Source organism: Pteropus alecto, unplaced genomic scaffold (genome assembly GCF_000325575.1).
Source record: "Pteropus alecto unplaced genomic scaffold, ASM32557v1 scaffold190, whole genome shotgun sequence".
NCBI classification, from domain to species: Eukaryota; Metazoa; Chordata; class Mammalia; order Chiroptera; family Pteropodidae; genus Pteropus; species Pteropus alecto.
This window is the reverse complement of record NW_006430462.1, coordinates 3,446,979-3,453,669: the sequence shown is the minus strand read 5'-3', so window position 1 is coordinate 3,453,669 and position 6,691 is coordinate 3,446,979.

Genomic DNA, 6,691 nt, shown 5'->3' with positions numbered 1-6,691 from the left:
ACCCGAAGCCGCCAAGCCTGAGCTAATGATGCTGGGGCCCGGGGGGTGGGGGGGGGGCACGTGGCAGGGTGGCGTTCATCCTCTCATTTTTGAGGGATCTCGTTCCCGAGGCACGAGGGATCTGTCCATCCATGCAACAAAGGCTTCCTGAGCAGTGAGCATCGCTGTGTGCACCTCACCTCTGCTTCACACCCTGTCTCGGTTTAATATTCAAACCGCACTGGGAGAGGTGGGCACAATTATTCCCATTGTACAGAGAAGAAAACCGAGGCCCAGGCACTCATAGTCACCCTAGGAGAAGACCTGGGTTTATCCCATAAGATCAGTGTCTGCTCATCACCATATTACAAATGGAGAAACCAAGGCACAGAGAGGAGATGTCATTTGCCTGAAGCACTCCATCAGTGGTTGGAAGAGCTAGGATTTGAACAGAGATCTCCTGACTTCAGAGGGGTCAGCCTTTAAGCACAATTAGGGAAGAGTGTAGACAGCATATGGGTCTGGGCCTTGGTTTCTCCATCTGTAACAAGGTAAGGCTTAGAGCAGAGTTTTTTCATCTGGGGTACATGGACAAGCGTCTGGGGAGAAGGCCGTGAATACCACCAAGGTGTATGCAGATGTGTATGTGTGCAGTGGGTGTGCACGATGGGTTAATATGCATGTATGATGTGTTTGTGACACGTGTGTGTGTTTACAGGTATGATGGATGTGTGTGATGCCTATGCTGCCTGTGTGCATGTGTGTGATAGAAATGTGTGTTTATGGGGAGGGACCACAGTTTTCATCGGAGGGGACTCAGAACCCTCCAAAACTCCAGGACAGTCTCTAACCCCCTTCTGCCTGGACTGATGTGCCGCAGGCAGTCCTGGGCTGGGGAGCCCCCTGCTCAGCTTGGTGGTACATTGGGGGCTTGTCCCTCAGAGACCTGCCATGGCTTATCCAGATCCAGGATCTCTGCTAGAAACACTCCAGTGGGAAGCATCTGCCAGCCCCTACTTCTGATTCCTGGGGACCGCCTCTCCTGGACTCATTAGGGCTGGATCCTAGGCTTGAGTCAGGATGCTGGAGGGTGTGCTGATATAGAGGGAGCTGATCCCTCTCTATTGAAGAGGCAGGTAGGTAATGAGAGCTGGGTTCAAACCCTGCCTCTGCTGCCTCCGCCCAAGTTAGCTCGGACAAGTCCTGCCCTTCTCCGAGCCTCAGTTTCTTTTTATAAGGAGGACAGTTGCACGTTCCTTATGCGGGTGTGGGCAGGAATGAGATATCATGGTAATGCTCTGGCACGCACTTTCCCCTGCTTCGCATGGTTCCCCCAAGGGCTCCCCACTTCCTCCAATGACATCATCACAGTGCAAACTTTGCCCCTTTGGGGGAAATGGCTCCCTCCTTCTCATATGCAATTTTTGGGCACCTACTATGTAACACCTGTCTGACGCCAAAGAAATGCAGCTTTGTGCCACTCTGGTGCCCTTGTTTTTGATACAACTAAATCAATGACTTAATCCCCTGGATGACTCATCACTCTCAAGAGGATATCTCCTGAGAGGCTCCCAGGCTCATCTTAAGCCTGGTTAAGTGGCTGGGATCAAAAAGGGCACTTTGAGGGACATGCAGCTCTTTAGGAAGGAGAAGAGCTGGGCAGTGGCTTTTGTCCAGGGGACGGCCTTCGAGGACCTATGGGTGTCTGGGACCCCCAATGGGTGCCACAGAATGAAGAGTTACCACCAAGTCTATTTGCAACACGTCCAAGATGCTCCTGTGATTAATGGCATACATATTCCTTTACCACCAAACTCATGATAGCTTCAGGCCACTGTAGAATTTCTCCCTCAAGGGACCCTCTCATTAAAAGCCGTTATCAACATTTTGATATCAGAGGGGATCCTGTCTTTGCTGAGGCTGGGATCCCTTGTTCTGGCATATTTATTTTTGACTACAGTCACACCTTGTGGTGGTGTAGCCTGATGGTTACCGAATAGGCTCAGCGCCCCCATTGGCCTAAATGTCAATTCCAGGAGCGACCACTGGGAGCTGAGTGAACTGGGACAAGACACTTTCTCTCTCTGAGCCTCGTTTCCTTGCTTGAAAAGAACAAGTCATAGAACCTTTTTAAAAGCCCTCTGGCTCAAGTCCATGGTTCTGGGAAAGTATGAAAGCTCTGGGTCCCCGTACGGGCACAGCCTGAAGCCCTCTTTGAAGTGTGCACTTTTCTGGTGGATGTTTGCCTGTTTTCTGGTCTTCTCTCCTCCCCGAGCAGAAAGGACAGGGAATACCACGGGAACCTGTGTCTTGGTCAGTTGAGGTTTCAGTGTTTGCTGAGATGGGAGGAGAGGGATTGCTGGCTTGAGGTCTCAAGGCCTGTCCCTGTGGGCGGGGCCTCCCCCCCCCAGAGGCCTGGCCCTTTCTGCTGCCAAGACCAGACCACAACCGCCAGTAACGACAGCAGCTTCCGTTCCAGAGTGCTGACTGTGTGCCAAGCGCTGTGCTAAGCATTTTGCTTGTATTGTCTCCTGTCCTCCTCTCTACCACCTGGACGGGCTGCTTCATTATCCCCAGGTGTGGGGCTTGCCCCAGGTCTATAGCTGGTGAGTGATGGTTACCCACGAGGCCACATTGCTGCCCTCTGGCTGAGCCCCGCAGGGGGACTTCTTTGGTGAAAAAATGAGAGCTCAGCTCAGATTTAGACATTGTTCAGAGAGCTGATGAGGTGAGAGAGAACACATGGACCATACAGACATGGACTCGAAGCCCCACACACACACACACACACACACACACCCACACACCCACCACCACCACCACCACCACCACCCCCTCCCAGAATAGGCCATGCGGTCTGGGAAACATAGCCCTTCTGGTGTGGATTCACTGACGCATCCACACTGGGCTAATCCAAACAGGAAACGCTGTCCTCCTCGTAGCAAACAAACCTAGGTCACAGGCTCCCTTCCCTGTGACCTCCCATTGGGCCCCCACGAAGTGCCTCTTTCCTCTGCCTGTGTCCCACACGACAGCCTCCCAGTTTGGTGTGCCCATATCAGCCCTGTTCATATACTAGTGAGTTCAGGGGCGCCACGTGATCTGTACCCACATCGTGCCCTTTCTATAGGTGAGAAAGCAGCCCGAGGCAGCTGAGGGTTGCCCAGAGCCCATGGTGGCAGCTCCCAGGAACCCAGAGACCGTGGCAGCAGCCCTAGATATCATAAAAGGGAAGGGGCCATGTAACCGTCAGTGGTCTTCAAAGCCTCTGCCCAGACAAAGGACCCGGCCAGAGGGTCTGGCCTTCCCCACGCTTCCAGGTTGAGGAACAATGCCCGCTTTCTGTGCCTTTGATCTGGAGGCCTGGCCCTGCTGCCCCTCAGTCCCAGAGCAGAGGCCACCCTGCTGGGCCAGGGCAGGGGCTCTGGGGGGACCCAGAGAGCCTGCAGCTGCCCAGCCAAGTTATTTATGCTCCATGGAGCTGCCCTTCTCACCCAGCTCATTCCTTCCTCACAGAGCTGGGACTGGGGCTGGAAGGGAGTGATGGGAGGAAGGAAGCTGTCGGAAAATCATAAATTAGGGCTCTGAGAGGGCCTTCCTGCCCCCCTCAGGAATCTTCAGGAGGAGAGGCCTGCACCTTTGGGGGCTGGGGAGGACAACAGAATAACAGGGCAGGGCACAAGAAAGCGTGGCAGGACAGGGTGCCTGTATTTGGAGTCAGGAGATGTGAACGTTCAGTGTGATCTAGAGTAAGTCCATCCTCTCCAGGGCTTCAGTTCCCCCATCTAGAAAATGAGCTGATACAAGACTTGGGGACTTTCCTGTGACTGTGCTTTGTTGCCTGTGAAGGAATGGACAAATAAGAGGCCTTCTCCTTAACATGTGACCCACTTCCCTTCCTCGGGCACCTTTCCCCAGATCCCTTCCTTTCTGCGCCACCTACCTTTCTTGGGGTACCTTGCTCTGCTTCTCTTTTCACACCTCTCCTCCTGCCAAAATGGACTAGTGAAGTCTCTTTAAGCAGCATCTACCTAGCTGGGGGATAAGGGGAGGAGCTGTTGTCCCGTTCATACTAGAGTGTTCATGACTGACCTGTTTAATGTTATTAAATGTTGAGGGCAGTTAACAGGAATTCTTCTTCATTTGAGCCTTAAGTCATTGGTAGTGAAACGTCTAGGCTGCTAAGAGGGATGCTTGGTGACCAAGGTCTAGGAACAAGGTCTGCCAAGTAAGAGGATTTTCTGTGTAGGAAGGTGTCCATCTCCAAGCCCCAGTGAGGTGAAACCCACCCTCTGCTGGACAAATCCGGTGTGATAGCCAAAAGGCTGCAGGTTAGATGGATCTGGCAGGTGTGAAAGGCGGACAGGGGAGCCACTCAGAGCAGAGACCCTGGAGCTGCCCACCAGCCCCACCAGAGTCAGGAGGTACCTGCTGGGCCATGAGCACATGGGCCTGCCCCACCTGACATCCCCAAGATGAATGGTTTCCACCTCTGAGGAAGTGATTCTGAGGGGGAAGAGGAGAACAAGAGGAGAGGAGATCAGGGAGAGACACAGAGAGAGATACTCAGAAAGAGAGAGAAAGAAAGAGAGCCAGCAGGCCACAGATAGAGTAAGAGAGATGTAGAAAGAGACAGATGGAAAGACAGAGAGATAAAGAGACAAGCAGACAGATGCAGAGAGAAGGGCACTTCTGGGAGAGAAACCTAGGTTGTTGGTCTCATCTACTGTGGGAGCCAGGCAAGGGGGCAGGACCAGGGTGCCACCCAGGCCCCCATCAGGGGCCTCATCCATCCTTTTGCACCCCATGGGCTCTGGCCTCCTTCAGACTTGCACCCCCACACCTTCAAGGATTGGGAGCCAGTTCTGCCTCCAATTCCTGCCCATGCCTGGCACTGGCTGACCAATGGGCTGTGAGCTGTCTGCAGCTGGTATAAATTATGAATAGGCAGCCCTGTTAGGCCTAAACCCAGGAGAAATGGATTCTTAGCCTGGAGCTTGGCCTGGGGACTCTTAAGTGGGCGGACAGCCTGATGGGGGATATGCGTTCCTCAAACATCAGGACTCCAGGCTCTCCCTGCCCCACCCTCCATCCAACCCTGCAGGGCTGAGCCTGGATGCTCACCATCTGCCCATTCCTTGGTTCCACCCCATCCAGCCTCCACGCCCTCATGGAATGTAGCCTTGGTTTCCTTGGTGGCCTCTCACCTCCTCTCTGATCCTTCCAGTTCTTCAGGATCTTCCCAAAGGTAAATGGAGCCAAGTAACCCTATGAGAGAAACCTTTAGTCTCCCTGCTGCTCTCAGGTTGAGAACCAAATGTGGCCTGACCCGCTCACCCTTCCTTTGAATGAAGGACAGACCCTGGACACCAAACATCTTTCAGTTCCCCAGCCCACCCTCTGCTCCCCAACTGGCCGCAGGGCTTTCCCATCCTGTCCCCTCTGCCTGCCCATGCCCACTCACCCTTCAGTCTCAGCTCAGACATCACTCCTTCCCTGCCTCTAGAAAGCTGACCCAAGACTGGGTCATGTGACTACTTGGCTTTCCCCACTCACAGTATTCAATGCCGGAGCCATCTGCTGATTTGTCTGGTTTCCCTGATGAATCATAAATAGGCATAAATGCTGGGCCTTTTTTGTATTTTTTCTAAGAGTTTTAAGAAAGATACATACACCAGAAGCCAGAAAAGATACATTTGGGTACATAAAAATTTCTTCCCAGAGAAAAAGTAATATGATTAACTGGAAAAATTTGTAACATATCAATCAGATAAAAAGCCTAATTTTCTTTACATATAAAGAGCTCTTACAAACTAATAACATCAATCGATGGCCCAATAGAGAAACAGACAAAAGTTATGAACGAACAACTTGGAATGAAAAAGCATCAACTTCATTCAAAGGAAAAGAAATGCAAATGAAAACCACAATAAGATAGCATCTTCCAAAACTGATTGTAAGGACTTAAAATTTTTGGTAAAATGAGTTGACAAGAGTGTGGGGTGACAAATGTGACAAATGTCACTTCATATATTCCCTCTTTGGAGTATAGTTGGAAACATGTAATAAAAGGTAAAATGTATACGCCTTTGACCTAGCAATTCCACACTGAGGAAGTTTCCTACCCATGTTTGCAAAGAACACAAGGAAATTAACTACAACACTATTCGTAGTAGCAAAAGACTGGAAAAAACCTAAATGCCCATTGCAGAAGACTGGTAGAAAGAATGAAGGGATAAACAATGTGTGGCATACCCATAAAGTGGAATATTAGTCAGCCTCCAAAAGTAACAAAGTACTGACACATGCTGCAGCATTGATGAACCTTGAAAACATGCTGAGTGAAAGAAGGCAAATACGAACACCGCATATTGTATTTACATGAAATGTCCAGAATAGGCAAATCCATGGAGACAGAAAGTAGATGAGTGGTGGCCAGAGGCTAGGGAGAGGGGATGGGGAGTGACTGCTAATGGGTACGGATTTCTTTTTGGGGACAATGAAAATATTCTAAAATTAGATAATGGTGATGATTGTACAACTCTATGAATACACTAAAAACCACTGACTTGTATACTTTGAAAGTGTGAAATTTATGGTAGGAAAATTATATCTCAGTAAAAAGTAATAATGTATGGAGAAAAGATCAAAAAATATTTTGTATTGTGCTTTCCACAAGGATAAAATTTCATTATGTAGCCTATTCTGATAA